The sequence below is a fragment of the Schistocerca americana genome, chromosome 1, assembly GCF_021461395.2.
Source record: "Schistocerca americana isolate TAMUIC-IGC-003095 chromosome 1, iqSchAmer2.1, whole genome shotgun sequence".
NCBI lineage: Eukaryota > Metazoa > Arthropoda > Insecta > Orthoptera > Acrididae > Schistocerca > Schistocerca americana.
The window spans coordinates 416,918,613-416,936,514 of record NC_060119.1 but is presented as its reverse complement, the minus strand read 5'-3'; the positions used below and the strand labels follow the sequence as shown (position 1 = coordinate 416,936,514).

The following is a 17,902-nucleotide window of genomic DNA, read 5'->3' as shown; positions in this document are numbered from 1 at the left end:
ATCAGGATTGCCGCACATTTGCGGGGAAAGTCAATGAGTCCAAGGCCACCATCGACCTTTGGCAGTGTACAAGTCTGTGCATCAACTTTGAATAGTGCATGCCGCCACAACAGGCAATATACTGTTTGTGAGATGGCTCTGCTGGTTTGTTTCGGTAGCGTAAGGAGTTGTGCTACATACCATGCCCGTTATAGGATGTAAGTATTAATCAGTTGGATTCGTTGATGGAGGTCGAGTCGTCGATCAGTGTGACTCACGCAAAGTCCTCTGATGCGCGTGAGAATCCGCCTGCACGTGAGTGTTAACATGCGCTGCGGACAGGCAGTCACCTCAAGACCCAAGGTACGTTGATCCCCTACAATCCGGAACCATGGGCGCTCGATGGTCAATGATCGTGGTCCTAGTGGGATTAGCACCATTTTGTTGGATTTTAAAATGGCACCGGATGCTCGTTCATAAACGTGGAGGACTCGGCGAACTGAATCGATGTCCCTGGCGTTTGCTACAAACACACCTACACCATCCGCGTATGCCGCACTGCGGAAGGTGACGCCTGGGAAAGGAACACCATCGACCATCCGTCCGATGTCACGCAGCACGGGGTCCAAAGCGATAAAATACACTGACAAGGGACACCCTTGTCGAACTGATCATCTGATGGGAACTGGTCGTGATCTGCAGCCGTTCACAATGATTGTGGAATTTGCTCCATCCAAGAAGTGCCGGATGACTCTTATGAAGTGCTCCCCGAAACCCATCCGCGACATAACGGCCAGCACGTAAGGATGGGACACCCTATCGAAGGCACCGGCGAAATCTAGGGATCAATTGCAGCCGGGGTACGAGCGTCGGCGGTGGGTGAGTAAGACAGCATCACGGTATATAGAAGCAGTGGTGAAGGTGGTTCGATTCGAAACGCCACATGATTGAGTGGGACAAAGTACCTTATTCGTTACCTGTTTAAGACGTGAAGCCACACTTCGTGCCACCAACTTATAAACAGTGTTAAGAACGGTGATGGGACGTATGTCTCTAGCCCGACAGTCGCCTGTGACCTTTGGATTAAGGGCAATACATACAGCTAGAAAATCGGCGGGTAGCTCGCAACCAGCAAAAATCTCCTCGCACATTTTGCAGAAGTGGTCTCCTAACAGGCCGGAAAACCTAGCACTTCAATTAGTGCTGGAATGGCACAATCGAAGGGCGGTATCCTTGCCGAGTACCGCCAGAGATGAAAAACCGCAGTGTCAGGGCCTAAATGCTTGCAGCATGTACGCTCCACATGTGGGGGTCACACACGGTGGTGCGGGCCGATATGGCAACAGGCGACCGTCGAAAACATCGCAAAAGCAAGTGCCGGAGGGAACGACAAAATACGAGAGCACTCGTCAACAGCCCAGTACCACCCTCCATGTCGAGGAGTAAACTGCGACTCCCATTTGAACGCCGCTAGCTGCCAGGCCAGTGGAGAAGCCGTGAGGCCGCCCCACAGCAGCGCCAGGCCGGAGCGAGCTATACTGGCACGAGCTACACCTAGCCGAGTGCTTACATCGTCCACCGCCTACTGTATATGTGTGTGTGCGTGTGTACCACGTATTCTGCGTGCGTGCGGCGGCGACGACGACGACGACGTTCGCGAGGAGCTAAGGTTATAACTCCAAAAAATATTATTAAAATTATCTGCGATAGGACCATAAGAGACGCTAACGAGGCATCCGAAGGCACTGTCCTGTGCCACCATAAATTACCAGCCTAGCGTAATGCGGCTGCAAGTGCGGTCCGGCTAACCGCAAAAAAAAAAAAAAAAAAAAAAAAAAAAATTCTTAAGATAATCTTAAATTAATTAAAAGAAATCGTGGTGTGTAAGCAACTAACTACTGGGCACATCAACAACTACGACAAGTTTTGCTACCAGCGGAATATCTGATCACTGCAGAATGTTAACCCATTTCAGGCTGTGTTTTAATTAATATTAGGTGGGCCGATCCCGACGGTACTGCAATGCCGAGCCAACCCGCGACAGAGGTGGAGCAAGCCCCTAGCACTCCGTCATAAGCCAAAAATGAGTTTAATATTCTGGTCGTGCAATGCAGGACGTATCAGATATTAAGCTGATAAGAACAGATACTACACTTTTTTTCCCTCCTACCTCCCCTATAGCCCTACCTTTTCCTCTCCAAAAATGCCGCCATCCTCTAGTGTCGACGCAGCACGTAAAGCAGGGTGTTGTTAGCAGCAAGACTTATTGCCATAAACCGAAAATGAAAGCGGAGGCATACTCTGCTATGCCTCAGGGGGCGACGACACACTCCTCAGAAACACACTTCCCTCTGCAGGTGTGAGGCAAGTGATGATGTTAAAAACTAAATAGAAAGAAATAAATAAAGACAGAAATGAAGGCAAAAAAAAAAAAAAACAGCGACGGTAGCACACTCAAACGAAACTGGCGAGATAATCCCATAGCCCATAGAATTAACGAAGTAATAATCCTCTAAGATAGATTATGTGCTTTCCAATTTTCCAATAATTTTTCATACAACGTTCACACAATTTCCATGTTACCAATTTCCATATTATCAGTATCATAGAACAGTCTACTCTAGTGAGGCCCAGAAGGCCAATATCAAACCTGGGGTATGGTTAAGTCAAGAGTAGTTTGAAAGTCCGAGTGACAAAGATCCAGGGGTACACTCAGGCAATTCTTATACGAGGTGCCTTACTCAGCCTGGAACACCTTTTGATAACCATGAACCATTGCAACTGTAAGAAATCTTGCAAAAGTAATGGTATATTTCCGGTCACATTCCGCCTGGCGATGCTGGCTCCAAAGGTAGTCCATGAAAGAGACAGCATCGGTGAGGCAAAAGTCATAGATCGTGAAAATGGTGTGGCCCAAGAGCCACACCACTGCGTTATGTCGTTTTCGGGGGTTGGTCTGAATATCAGGGGTAAGGAACCAGTCGATTGGCACATAGTCCAGTGTAGTCCCACCGATCAGCGCTAATAGCACACGTGCAAGGTCCCACACTTCTGTGACGTGAGGGCATAAGAGACGATGCTCTCTGGTGTCTACGTCACCACATCGGCCGCAAGCAGCCGAGGGCCATAGGCGGATGGCCGCCAAGCGATGATTAGTGGGTATTAAATTGTTTACAACGCGATACCATAGCGCTGAAACTTCTGTGGGGAGGGCTGGGTGGTTGATATTAGCCCAAGCTTGGTGCCAGATGACCGACGGTCGTCTGTCCTCCAATTTATGTGGTGTGGGCTGGCTCTCGAAGCGCCTAGTAAAGGCGCTTCGATGTGCGTGCCTTGTCGGTGGCTACTGTTAGGACGTAACTTTGATTGAGGTAATAGACCTTGACTGCCGTCATCCGGAATGTAATATGTGTCAAACATACTGGTTCACGCGCCGATTGTGGGCGATAACGGTCGAAAAGCACCGCTGTTGTCCCACCTGGGTCAATCTCACGCAAAGTGGCGATACGGTGAATCAGGATTGCCGCACATTTGCGGGGAAAGTCAATGAGTCCAAGGCCACCATCGACCTTTGGCAGTGTACAAGTCTGTGCATCAACTTTGAATAGTGCATGCCGCCACAACAGGCAATATACTGTTTGTGAGATGGCTCTGCTGGTTTGTTTCGGTAGCGTAAGGAGTTGTGCTACATACCATGCCCGTTATAGGATGTAAGTATTAATCAGTTGGATTCGTTGATGGAGGTCGAGTCGTCGATCAGTGTGACTCACGCAAAGTCCTCTGATGCGCGTGAGAATCCGCCTGCACGTGAGTGTTAACATGCGCTGCGGACAGGCAGTCACCTCAAGACCCAAGGTACGTTGATCCCCTACAATCCGGAACCATGGGCGCTCGATGGTCAATGATCGTGGTCCTAGTGGGATTAGCACCATTTTGTTGGATTTTAAAATGGCACCGGATGCTCGTTCATAAACGTGGAGGACTCGGCGAACTGAATCGACGTCCCTGGCGTTTGCTACAAACACACCTACACCATCCGCGTATGCCGCACTGCGGAAGGTGACGCCTGGGAAAGGAACACCATCGACCATCCGTCCGATGTCACGCAGCACGGGGTCCAAAGCGATAAAATACACTGACAAGGGACACCCTTGTCGAACTGATCATCTGATGGGAACTGGTCGTGATCTGCAGCCGTTCACAATGATTGTGGAATTTGCTCCATCCAAGAAGTGCCGGATGACTCTTATGAAGTGCTCCCCGAAACCCATCCGCGACATAACGGCCAGCACGTAAGGATGGGACACCCTATCGAAGGCACCGGCGAAATCTAGGGATCAATTGCAGCCGGGGTACGAGCGTCGGCGGTGGGTGAGTAAGACAGCATCACGGTATATAGAAGCAGTGGTGAAGGTGGTTCGATTCGAAACGCCACATGATTGAGTGGGACAAAGTACCTTATTCGTTACCTGTTTAAGACGTGAAGCCACACTTCGTGCCACCAACTTATAAACAGTGTTAAGAACGGTGATGGGACGTATGTCTCTAGCCCGACAGTCGCCTGTGACCTTTGGATTAAGGGCAATACATACAGCTAGAAAATCGGCGGGTAGCTCGCAACCAGCAAAAATCTCCTCGCACATTTTGCAGAAGTGGTCTCCTAACAGGCCGGAAAACCTAGCACTTCAATTAGTGCTGGAATGGCACAATCGAAGGGCGGTATCCTTGCCGAGTACCGCCAGAGATGAAAAACCGCAGTGTCAGGGCCTAAATGCTTGCAGCATGTACGCTCCACATGTGGGGGTCACACACGGTGGTGCGGGCCGATATGGCAACAGGCGACCGTCGAAAACATCGCAAAAGCAAGTGCCGGAGGGAACGACAAAATACGAGAGCACTCGTCAACAGCCCAGTACCACCCTCCATGTCGAGGAGTAAACTGCGACTCCCATTTGAACGCCGCTAGCTGCCAGGCCAGTGGAGAAGCCGTGAGGCCGCCCCACAGCAGCGCCAGGCCGGAGCGAGCTATACTGGCACGAGCTACACCTAGCCGAGTGCTTACATCGTCCACCGCCTACTGTATATGTGTGTGTGCGTGTGTACCACGTATTCTGCGTGCGTGCGGCGGCGACGACGACGACGTTCGCGAGGAGCTAAGGTTATAACTCCAAAAAATATTATTAAAATTATCTGCGATAGGACCATAAGAGACGCTAACGAGGCATCCGAAGGCACTGTCCTGTGCCACCATAAATTACCAGCCTAGCGTAATGCGGCTGCAAGTGCGGTCCGGCTAACCGCAAAAAAAAAAAAAAAAAAAAAAAAAATTCTTAAGATAATCTTAAATTAATTAAAAGAAATCGTGGTGTGTAAGCAACTAACTACTGGGCACATCAACAACTACGACAAGTTTTGCTACCAGCGGAATATCTGATCACTGCAGAATGTTAACCCATTTCAGGCTGTGTTTTAATTAATATTAGGTGGGCCGATCCCGACGGTACTGCAATGCCGAGCCAACCCGCGACAGAGGTGGAGCAAGCCCCTAGCACTCCGTCATAAGCCAAAAATGAGTTTAATATTCTGGTCGTGCAATGCAGGACGTATCAGATATTAAGCTGATAAGAACAGATACTACACTTTTTTTCCCTCCTACCTCCCCTATAGCCCTACCTTTTCCTCTCCAAAAATGCCGCCATCCTCTAGTGTCGACGCAGCACGTAAAGCAGGGTGTTGTTAGCAGCAAGACTTATTGCCATAAACCGAAAATGAAAGCGGAGGCATACTCTGCTATGCCTCAGGGGGCGACGACACACTCCTCAGAAACACACTTCCCTCTGCAGGTGTGAGGCAAGTGATGATGTTAAAAACTAAATAGAAAGAAATAAATAAAGACAGAAATGAATCCAAAAAAAAAAAAAACAGCGACGGTAGCACACTCAAACGAAACTGGCGAGATAATCCCATAGCCCATAGAATTAACGAAGTAATAATCCTCTAAGATAGATTATGTGCTTTCCAATTTTCCAATAATTTTTCATACAACGTTCACACAATTTCCATGTTACCAATTTCCATATTATCAGTATCATAGAACAGTCTACTCTAGTGAGGCCCAGAAGGCCAATATCAAACCTGGGGTATGGTTAAGTCAAGAGTAGTTTGAAAGTCCGAGTGACAAAGATCCAGGGGTACACTCAGGCAATTCTTATACGAGGTGCCTTACTCAGCCTGGAACACCTTTTGATAACCATGAACCAATGCAACTTTAAGAAATCTTGCAAAAGTAATGGTATATTTCCGGTCACATTCCGCCTGGCGATGCTGGCTCCAAAGGTAGTCCATGAAAGAGACAGCATCGGTGAGGCAAAAGTCATAGATCGTGAAAATGGTGTGGCCCAAGAGCCACACCACTGCGTTATGTCGTTTTCGGGGGTTGGTCTGAATATCAGGGGTAAGGAACCAGTCGATTGGCACATAGTCCAGTGTAGTCCCACCGATCAGCGCTAATAGCACACGTGCAAGGTCCCACACTTCTGTGACGTGAGGGCATAAGAGACGATGCTCTCTGGTGTCTACGTCACCACATCGGCCGCAAGCAGCCGAGGGCCATAGGCGGATGGCCGCCAAGCGATGATTAGTGGGTATTAAATTGTTTACAACGCGATACCATAGCGCTGAAACTTCTGTGGGGAGGGCTGGGTGGTTGATATTAGCCCAAGCTTGGTGCCAGATGACCGACGGTCGTCTGTCCTCCAATTTATGTGGTGTGGGCTGGCTCTCGAAGCGCCTAGTAAAGGCGCTTCGATGTGCGTGCCTTGTCGGTGGCCACTGTTAGGACGTAACTTTGATTGAGGTAATAGACCTTGACTGCCGTCATCCGGAATGTAATATGTGTCAAACATACTGGTTCACGCGCCGATTGTGGGCGATAACGGTCGAAAAGCACCGCTGTTGTCCCACCTGGGTCAATCTCACGCAAAGTGGCGATACGGTGAATCAGGATTGCCGCACATTTGCGGGGAAAGTCAATGAGTCCAAGGCCACCATCGACCTTTGGCAGTGTACAAGTCTGTGCATCAACTTTGAATAGTGCATGCCGCCACAACAGGCAATATACTGTTTGTGAGATGGCTCTGCTGGTTTGTTTCGGTAGCGTAAGGAGTTGTGCTACATACCATGCCCGTTATAGGATGTAAGTATTAATCAGTTGGATTCGTTGATGGAGGTCGAGTCGTCGATCAGTGTGACTCACGCAAAGTCCTCTGATGCGCGTGAGAATCCGCCTGCACGTGAGTGTTAACATGCGCTGCGGACAGGCAGTCACCTCAAGACCCAAGATACGTTGATCCCCTACAATCCGGAACCATGGGCGCTCGATGGTCAATGATCGTGGTCCTAGTGGGATTAGCACCATTTTGTTGGATTTTAAAATGGCACCGGATGCTCGTTCATAAACGTGGAGGACTCGGCGAACTGAATCGACGTCCCTGGCGTTTGCTACAAACACACCTACACCATCCGCGTATGCCGCACTGCGGAAGGTGACGCCTGGGAAAGGAACACCATCGACCATCCGTCCGATGTCACGCAGCACGGGGTCCAAAGCGATAAAATACACTGACAAGGGACACCCTTGTCGAACTGATCATCTGATGGGAACTGGTCGTGATCTGCAGCCGTTCACAATGATTGTGGAATTTGCTCCATCCAAGAAGTGCCGGATGACTCTTATGAAGTGCTCCCCGAAACCCATCCGCGACATAACGGCCAGCACGTAAGGATGGGACACCCTATCGAAGGCACCGGCGAAATCTAGGGATCAATTGCAGCCGGGGTACGAGCGTCGGCGGTGGGTGAGTAAGACAGCATCACGGTATATAGAAGCAGTGGTGAAGGTGGTTCGATTCGAAACGCCACATGATTGAGTGGGACAAAGTACCTTATTCGTTAATTGTTTAAGACGTGAAGCCACACTTCGTGCCACCAACTTATAAACAGTGTTAAGAACGGTGATGGGACGTATGTCTCTAGCCCGACAGTCGCCTGTGACCTTTGGATTAAGGGCAATACATACAGCTAGAAAATCGGCGGGTAGCTCGCAACCAGCAAAAATCTCCTCGCACATTTTGCAGAAGTGGTCTCCTAACAGGCCGGAAAACCTAGCACTTCAATTAGTGCTGGAATGGCACAATCGAAGGGCGGTATCCTTGCGGAGTACCGCCAGAGATGAAAAACCGCAGTGTCAGGGCCTAAATGCTTGCAGCATGTACGCTCCACATGTGGGGGTCACACACGGTGGTGCGGGCCGATATGGCAACAGGCGACCGTCGAAAACATCGCAAAAGCAAGTGCCGGAGGGAACGACAAAATACGAGAGCACTCGTCAACAGCCCAGTACCACCCTCCATGTCGAGGAGTAAACTGCGACTCCCATTTGAACGCCGCTAGCTGCCAGGCCAGTGGAGAAGCCGTGAGGCCGCCCCACAGCAGCGCCAGGCCGGAGCGAGCTATACTGGCACGAGCTACACCTAGCCGAGTGCTTACATCGTCCACCGCCTACTGTATATGTGTGTGTGCGTGTGTACCACGTATTCTGCGTGCGTGCGGCGGCGACGACGACGACGACGTTCGCGAGGAGCTAAGGTTATAACTCCAAAAAATATTATTAAAATTATCTGCGATAGGACCATAAGAGACGCTAACGAGGCATCCGAAGGCACTGTCCTGTGCCACCATAAATTACCAGCCTAGCGTAATGCGGCTGCAAGTGCGGTCCGGCTAACCGCAAAAAAAAAAAAAAAAAAAAAAAAAAAAAATTCTTAAGATAATCTTAAATTAATTAAAAGAAATCGTGGTGTGTAAGCAACTAACTACTGGGCACATCAACAACTACGACAAGTTTTGCTACCAGCGGAATATCTGATCACTGCAGAATGTTAACCCATTTCAGGCTGTGTTTTAATTAATATTAGGTGGGCCGATCCCGACGGTACTGCAATGCCGAGCCAACCCGCGACAGAGGTGGAGCAAGCCCCTAGCACTCCGTCATAAGCCAAAAATGAGTTTAATATTCTGGTCGTGCAATGCAGGACGTATCAGATATTAAGCTGATAAGAACAGATACTACACTTTTTTTCCCTCCTACCTCCCCTATAGCCCTACCTTTTCCTCTCCAAAAATGCCGCCATCCTCTAGTGTCGACGCAGCACGTAAAGCAGGGTGTTGTTAGCAGCAAGACTTATTGCCATAAACCGAAAATGAAAGCGGAGGCATACTCTGCTATGCCTCAGGGGGCGACGACACACTCCTCAGAAACACACTTCCCTCTGCAGGTGTGAGGCAAGTGATGATGTTAAAAACTAAATAGAAAGAAATAAATAAAGACAGAAATGAAGGCAAAAAAAAAAAAACAGCGACGGTAGCACACTCAAACGAAACTGGCGAGATAATCCCATAGCCCATAGAATTAACGAAGTAATAATCCTCTAAGATAGATTATGTGCTTTCCAATTTTCCAATAATTTTTCATACAACGTTCACACAATTTCCATGTTACCAATTTCCATATTATCAGTATCATAGAACAGTCTACTCTAGTGAGGCCCAGAAGGCCAATATCAAACCTGGGGTATGGTTAAGTCAAGAGTAGTTTGAAAGTCCGAGTGACAAAGATCCAGGGGTACACTCAGGCAATTCTTATACGAGGTGCCTTACTCAGCCTGGAACACCTTTTGATAACCATGAACCATTGCAACTTTAAGAAATCTTGCAAAAGTAATGGTATATTTCCGGTCACATTCCGCCTGGCGATGCTGGCTCCAAAGGTAGTCCATGAAAGAGACAGCATCGGTGAGGCAAAAGTCATAGATCGTGAAAATGGTGTGGCCCAAGAGCCACACCACTGCGTTATGTCGTTTTCGGGGGTTGGTCTGAATATCAGGGGTAAGGAACCAGTCGATTGGCACATAGTCCAGTGTAGTCCCACCGATCAGCGCTAATAGCACACGTGCAAGGTCCCACACTTCTGTGACGTGAGGGCATAAGAGACGATGCTCTCTGGTGTCTACGTCACCACATCGGCCGCAAGCAGCCGAGGGCCATAGGCGGATGGCCGCCAAGCGATGATTAGTGGGTATTAAATTGTTTACAACGCGATACCATAGCGCTGAAACTTCTGTGGGGAGGGCTGGGTGGTTGATATTAGCCCAAGCTTGGTGCCAGATGACCGACGGTCGTCTGTCCTCCAATTTATGTGGTGTGGGCTGGCTCTCGAAGCGCCTAGTAAAGGCGTTTCGATGTGCGTGCCTTGTCGGTGGCCACTGTTAGGACGTAACTTTGATTGAGGTAATAGACCTTGACTGCCGTCATCCGGAATGTAATATGTGTCAAACATACTGGTTCACGCCCCGATTGTGGGCGATAACGGTCGAAAAGCACCGCTGTTGTCCCACCTGGGTCAATCTCACGCAAAGTGGCGATACGGTGAATCAGGATTGCCGCACATTTGCGGGGAAAGTCAATGAGTCCAAGGCCACCATCGACCTTTGGCAGTGTACAAGTCTGTGCATCAACTTTGAATAGTGCATGCCGCCACAACAGGCAATATACTGTTTGTGAGATGGCTCTGCTGGTTTGTTTCGGTAGCGTAAGGAGTTGTGCTACATACCATGCCCGTTATAGGATGTAAGTATTAATCAGTTGGATTCGTTGATGGAGGTCGAGTCGTCGATCAATGTGACTCACGCAAAGTCCTCTGATGCGCGTGAGAATCCGCCTGCACGTGAGTGTTAACATGCGCTGCGGACAGGCAGTCACCTCAAGACCCAAGATACGTTGATCCCCTACAATCCGGAACCATGGGCGCTCGATGGTCAATGATCGTGGTCCTAGTGGGATTAGCACCATTTTGTTGGATTTTAAAATGGCACCGGATGCTCGTTCATAAACGTGGAGGACTCGGCGAACTGAATCGACGTCCCTGGCGTTTGCTACAAACACACCTACACCATCCGCGTATGCCGCACTGCGGAAGGTGACGCCTGGGAAAGGAACACCATCGACCATCCGTCCGATGTCACGCAGCACGGGGTCCAAAGCGATAAAATACACTGACAAGGGACACCCTTGTCGAACTGATCATCTGATGGGAACTGGTCGTGATCTGCAGCCGTTCACAATGATTGTGGAATTTGCTCCATCCAAGAAGTGCCGGATGACTCTTATGAAGTGCTCCCCGAAACCCATCCGCGACATAACGGCCAGCACGTAAGGATGGGACACCCTATCGAAGGCACCGGCGAAATCTAGGGATCAATTGCAGCCGGGGTACGAGCGTCGGCGGTGGGTGAGTAAGACAGCATCACGGTATATAGAAGCAGTGGTGAAGGTGGTTCGATTCGAAACGCCACATGATTGAGTGGGACAAAGTACCTTATTCGTTACCTGTTTAAGACGTGAAGCCACACTTCGTGCCACCAACTTATAAACAGTGTTAAGAACGGTGATGGGACGTATGTCTCTAGCCCGACAGTCGCCTGTGACCTTTGGATTAAGGGCAATACATACAGCTAGAAAATCGGCGGGTAGCTCGCAACCAGCAAAAATCTCCTCGCACATTTTGCAGAAGTGGTCTCCTAACAGGCCGGAAAACCTAGCACTTCAATTAGTGCTGGAATGGCACAATCGAAGGGCGGTATCCTTGCGGAGTACCGCCAGAGATGAAAAACCGCAGTGTCAGGGCCTAAATGCTTGCAGCATGTACGCTCCACATGTGGGGGTCACACACGGTGGTGCGGGCCGATATGGCAACAGGCGACCGTCGAAAACATCGCAAAAGCAAGTGCCGGAGGGAACGACAAAATACGAGAGCACTCGTCAACAGCCCAGTACCACCCTCCATGTCGAGGAGTAAACTGCGACTCCCATTTGAACGCCGCTAGCTGCCAGGCCAGTGGAGAAGCCGTGAGGCCGCCCCACAGCAGCGCCAGGCCGGAGCGAGCTATACTGGCACGAGCTACACCTAGCCGAGTGCTTACATCGTCCACCGCCTACTGTATATGTGTGTGTGCGTGTGTACCACGTATTCTGCGTGCGTGCGGCGGCGACGACGACGACGACGTTCGCGAGGAGCTAAGGTTATAACTCCAAAAAATATTATTAAAATTATCTGCGATAGGACCATAAGAGACGCTAACGAGGCATCCGAAGGCACTGTCCTGTGCCACCATAAATTACCAGCCTAGCGTAATGCGGCTGCAAGTGCGGTCCGGCTAACCGCAAAAAAAAAAAAAAAAAAAAAAAAAAAAAAATTCTTAAGATAATCTTAAATTAATTAAAAGAAATCGTGGTGTGTAAGCAACTAACTACTGGGCACATCAACAACTACGACAAGTTTTGCTACCAGCGGAATATCTGATCACTGCAGAATGTTAACCCATTTCAGGCTGTGTTTTAATTAATATTAGGTGGGCCGATCCCGACGGTACTGCAATGCCGAGCCAACCCGCGACAGAGGTGGAGCTCCGTCATAAGCCAAAAATGAGTTTAATATTCTGGTCGTGCAATGCAGGACGTATCAGATATTAAGCTGGTAAGAACAGATACTACACTTTTTTTCCCTCCTACCTCCCCTATAGGCCTACCTTTTCCTCTCCAAAAATGCCGCCATTCTCTGGTGTCGACGCAGCACGTAAAGCAGGGTGTTGTTAGCAGCAAGACTTATTGCCATAAACCGAAAATAAAAGCGGAGGCATACTCTGCTATGCCTCAGGGGGCGACGACACACTCCTCAGAAACACACTTCCCTCTGCAGGTGTGAGGCAAGTGATGATGTTAAAAACTAAATAGAAAGAAATAAATAAAGACAGAAATGAAGGCAAAAAAAAAAAAAAAACAGCGACGGTAGCACACTCAAACGAAACTGGCGAGATAATCCCATAGCCCATAGAATTAACGAAGTAATAATCCTCTAAGATAGATTATGTGCTTTCCAATTTTCCAATAATTTTTCATACAACGTTCACACAATTTCCATGTTACCAATTTCCATATTATCAGTATCATAGAACAGTCTACTCTAGTGAGGCCCAGAAGGCCAATATCAAACCTGGGGTATGGTTAAGTCAAGAGTAGTTTGAAAGTCCGAGTGACAAAGATCCAGGGGTACACTCAGGCAATTCTTATACGAGGTGCCTTACTCAGCCTGGAACACCTTTTGATAACCATGAACCATTGCAACTGTAAGAAATCTTGCAAAAGTAATGGTATATTTCCGGTCACATTCCGCCTGGCGATGCTGGCTCCAAAGGTAGTCCATGAAAGAGACAGCATCGGTGAGGCAAAAGTCATAGATCGTGAAAATGGTGTGGCCCAAGAGCCACACCACTGCGTTATGTCGTTTTCGGGGGTTGGTCTGAATATCAGGGGTAAGGAACCAGTCGATTGGCACATAGTCCAGTGTAGTCCCACCGATCAGCGCTAATAGCACACGTGCAAGGTCCCACACTTCTGTGACGTGAGGGCATAAGAGACGATGCTCTCTGGTGTCTACGTCACCACATCGGTCGCAAGCAGCCGAGGGCCATAGGCGGATGGCCGCCAAGCGATGATTAGTGGGTATTAAATTGTTTACAACGCGATACCATAGCGCTGAAACTTCTGTGGGGAGGGCTGGGTGGTTGATATTAGCCCAAGCTTGGTGCCAGATGACCGACGGTCGTCTGTCCTCCAATTTATGTGGTGTGGGCTGGCTCTCGAAGCGCCTAGTAAAGGCGCTTCGATGTGCGTGCCTTGTCGGTGGCCACTGTTAGGACGTAACTTTGATTGAGGTAATAGACCTTGACTGCCGTCATCCGGAATGTAATATGTGTCAAACATACTGGTTCACGCGCCGATTGTGGGCGATAACGGTCGAAAAGCACCGCTGTTGTCCCACCTGGGTCAATCTCACGCAAAGTGGCGATACGGTGAATCAGGATTGCCGCACATTTGCGGGGAAAGTCAATGAGTCCAAGGCCACCATCGACCTTTGGCAGTGTACAAGTCTGTGCATCAACTTTGAATAGTGCATGCCGCCACAACAGGCAATATACTGTTTGTGAGATGGCTCTGCTGGTTTGTTTCGGTAGCGTAAGGAGTTGTGCTACATACCATGCCCGTTATAGGATGTAAGTATTAATCAGTTGGATTCGTTGATGGAGGTCGAGTCGTCGATCAGTGTGACTCACGCAAAGTCCTCTGATGCGCGTGAGAATCCGCCTGCACGTGAGTGTTAACATGCGCTGCGGACAGGCAGTCACCTCAAGACCCAAGGTACGTTGATCCCCTACATTCCGGAACCATGGGCGCTCGATGGTCAATGATCGTGGTCCTAGTGGGATTAGCACCATTTTGTTGGATTTTAAAATGGCACCGGATGCTCGTTCATAAACGTGGAGGACTCGGCGAACTGAATCGATGTCCCTGGCGTTTGCTACAAACACACCTACACCATCCGCGTATGCCGCACTGCGGAAGGTGACGCCTGGGAAAGGAACACCATCGACCATCCGTCCGATGTCACGCAGCACGGGGTCCAAAGCGATAAAATACACTGACAAGGGACACCCTTGTCGAACTGATCATCTGATGGGAACTGGTCGTGATCTGCAGCCGTTCACAATGATTGTGGAATTTGCTCCATCCAAGAAGTGCCGGATGACTCTTATGAAGTGCTCCCCGAAACCCATCCGCGACATAACGGCCAGCACGTAAGGATGGGACACCCTATCGAAGGCACCGGCGAAATCTAGGGATCAATTGCAGCCGGGGTACGAGCGTCGGCGGTGGGTGAGTAAGACAGCATCACGGTATATAGAAGCAGTGGTGAAGGTGGTTCGATTCGAAACGCCACATGATTGAGTGGGACAAAGTACCTTATTCGTTACCTGTTTAAGACGTGAAGCCACACTTCGTGCCACCAACTTATAAACAGTGTTAAGAACGGTGATGGGACGTATGTCTCTAGCCCGACAGTCGCCTGTGACCTTTGGATTAAGGGCAATACATACAGCTAGAAAATCGGCGGGTAGCTCGCAACCAGCAAAAATCTCCTCGCACATTTTGCAGAAGTGGTCTCCTAACAGGCCGGAAAACCTAGCACTTCAATTAGTGCTGGAATGGCACAATCGAAGGGCGGTATCCTTGCGGAGTACCGCCAGAGATGAAAAACCGCAGTGTCAGGGCCTAAATGCTTGCAGCATGTACGCTCCACATGTGGGGGTCACACACGGTGGTGCGGGCCGATATGGCAACAGGCGACCGTCGAAAACATCGCAAAAGCAAGTGCCGGAGGGAACGACAAAATACGAGAGCACTCGTCAACAGCCCAGTACCACCCTCCATGTCGAGGAGTAAACTGCGACTCCCATTTGAACGCCGCTAGCTGCCAGGCCAGTGGAGAAGCCGTGAGGCCGCCCCACAGCAGCGCCAGGCCGGAGCGAGCTATACTGGCACGAGCTACACCTAGCCGAGTGCTTACATCGTCCACCGCCTACTGTATATGTGTGTGTGCGTGTGTACCACGTATTCTGCGTGCGTGCGGCGGCGACGACGACGACGACGTTCGCGAGGAGCTAAGGTTATAACTCCAAAAAATATTATTAAAATTATCTGCGATAGGACCATAAGAGACGCTAACGAGGCATCCGAAGGCACTGTCCTGTGCCACCATAAATTACCAGCCTAGCGTAATGCGGCTGCAAGTGCGGTCCGGCTAACCGCAAAAAAAAAAAAAAAAAAAAAAAAAAAAAAAATTCTTAAGATAATCTTAAATTAATTAAAAGAAATCGTGGTGTGTAAGCAACTAACTACTGGGCACATCAACAACTACGACAAGTTTTGCTACCAGCGGAATATCTGATCACTGCAGAATGTTAACCCATTTCAGGCTGTGTTTTAATTAATATTAGGTGGGCCGATCCCGACGGTACTGCAATGCCGAGCCAACCCGCGACAGAGTTGGAGCTCCGTCATAAGCCAAAAATGAGTTTAATATTCTGGTCGTGCAATGCAGGACGTATCAGATATTAAGCTGATAAGAACAGATACTACACTTTTTTTCCCTCCTACCTCCCCTATAGGCCTACCTTTTCCTCTCCAAAAATGCCGCCATTCTCTGGTGTCGACGCAGCACGTAAAGCAGGGTGTTGTTAGCAGCAAGACTTATTGCCATAAACCGAAAATAAAAGCGGAGGCATACTCTGCTATGCCTCAGGGGGCGACGACACACTCCTCAGAAACACACTTCCCTCTGCAGGTGTGAGGCAAGTGATGATGTTAAAAACTAAATAGAAAGAAATAAATAAAGACAGAAATGAAGGCAAAAAAAAAAAAAAACAGCGACGGTAGCACACTCAAACGAAACTGGCGAGATAATCCCATAGCCCATAGAATTAACGAAGTAATAATCCTCTAAGATAGATTATGTGCTTTCCAATTTTCCAATAATTTTTCATACAACGTTCACACAATTTCCATGTTACCAATTTCCATATTATCAGTATCATAGAACAGTCTACTCTAGTGAGGCCCAGAAGGCCAATATCAAACCTGGGGTATGGTTAAGTCAAGAGTAGTTTGAAAGTCCGAGTGACAAAGATCCAGGGGTACACTCAGGCAATTCTTATACGAGGTGCCTTACTCAGCCTGGAACACCTTTTGATAACCATGAACCATTGCAACTTTAAGAAATCTTGCAAAAGTAATGGTATATTTCCGGTCACATTCCGCCTGGCGATGCTGGCTCCAAAGGTAGTCCATGAAAGAGACAGCATCGGTGAGGCAAAAGTCATAGATCGTGAAAATGGTGTGGCCCAAGAGCCACACCACTGCGTTATGTCGTTTTCGGGGGTTGGTCTGAATATCAGGGGTAAGGAACCAGTCGATTGGCACATAGTCCAGTGTAGTCCCACCGATCAGCGCTAATAGCACACGTGCAAGGTCCCACACTTCTGTGACGTGAGGGCATAAGAGACGATGCTCTCTGGTGTCTACGTCACCACATCGGCCGCAAGCAGCCGAGGGCCATAGGCGGATGGCCGCCAAGCGATGATTAGTGGGTATTAAATTGTTTACAACGCGATACCATAGCGCTGAAACTTCTGTGGGGAGGGCTGGGTGGTTGATATTAGCCCAAGCTTGGTGCCAGATGACCGACGGTCGTCTGTCCTCCAATTTATGTGGTGTGGGCTGGCTCTCGAAGCGCCTAGTAAAGGCGCTTTGATGTGCGTGCCTTGTCGGTGGCCACTGTTAGGACGTAACTTTGATTGAGGTAATAGACCTTGACTGCCGTCATCCGGAATGTAATATGTGTCAAACATACTGGTTCACGCGCCGATTGTGGGCGATAACGGTCGAAAAGCACCGCTGTTGTCCCACCTGGGTCAATCTCACGCAAAGTGGCGATACGGTGAATCAGGATTGCCGCACATTTGCGGGGAAAGTCAATGAGTCCAAGGCCACCATCGACCTTTGGCAGTGTACAAGTCTGTGCATCAACTTTGAATAGTGCATGCCGCCACAACAGGCAATATACTGTTTGTGAGATGGCTCTGCTGGTTTGTTTCGGTAGCGTAAGGAGTTGTGCTACATACCATGCCCGTTATAGGATGTAAGTATTAATCAGTTGGATTCGTTGATGGAGGTCGAGTCGTCGATCAGTGTGACTCACGCAAAGTCCTCTGATGCGCGTGAGAATCCGCCTGCACGTGAGTGTTAACATGCGCTGCGGACAGGCAGTCACCTCAAGACCCAAGGTACGTTGATCCCCTACATTCCGGAACCATGGGCGCTCGATGGTCAATGATCGTGGTCCTAGTGGGATTAGCACCATTTTGTTGGATTTTAAAATGGCACCGGATGCTCGTTCATAAACGTGGAGGAC

At 49.2% G+C, this 17,902-nt stretch overlaps 2 non-coding genes and 3 pseudogenes across 2 annotated transcripts; all 5 read right to left on the bottom strand.

The window, feature by feature from the left end:
* Positions 1-1,971: 1,971 nt before the first annotated feature.
* Positions 1,972-2,184, bottom strand: LOC124553816 (annotated as a pseudogene).
* Positions 2,185-5,457: 3,273 nt separating this feature from the next.
* On the bottom strand, positions 5,458-5,670 carry LOC124553809 (annotated as a pseudogene).
* A 3,279-nt stretch (positions 5,671-8,949) lies between these two features.
* On the bottom strand, positions 8,950-9,162 carry LOC124553805 (annotated as a pseudogene).
* Positions 9,163-12,441: 3,279 nt separating this feature from the next.
* On the bottom strand, positions 12,442-12,641 carry LOC124554528. The gene has a single exon (XR_006968402.1). It is a non-coding gene; the product is annotated as a U2 spliceosomal RNA (small nuclear RNA).
* A 3,283-nt stretch (positions 12,642-15,924) lies between these two features.
* On the bottom strand, positions 15,925-16,124 carry LOC124554067. The gene has a single exon (XR_006968231.1). It is a non-coding gene; the product is annotated as a U2 spliceosomal RNA (small nuclear RNA).
* Positions 16,125-17,902: the final 1,778 nt, after the last annotated feature.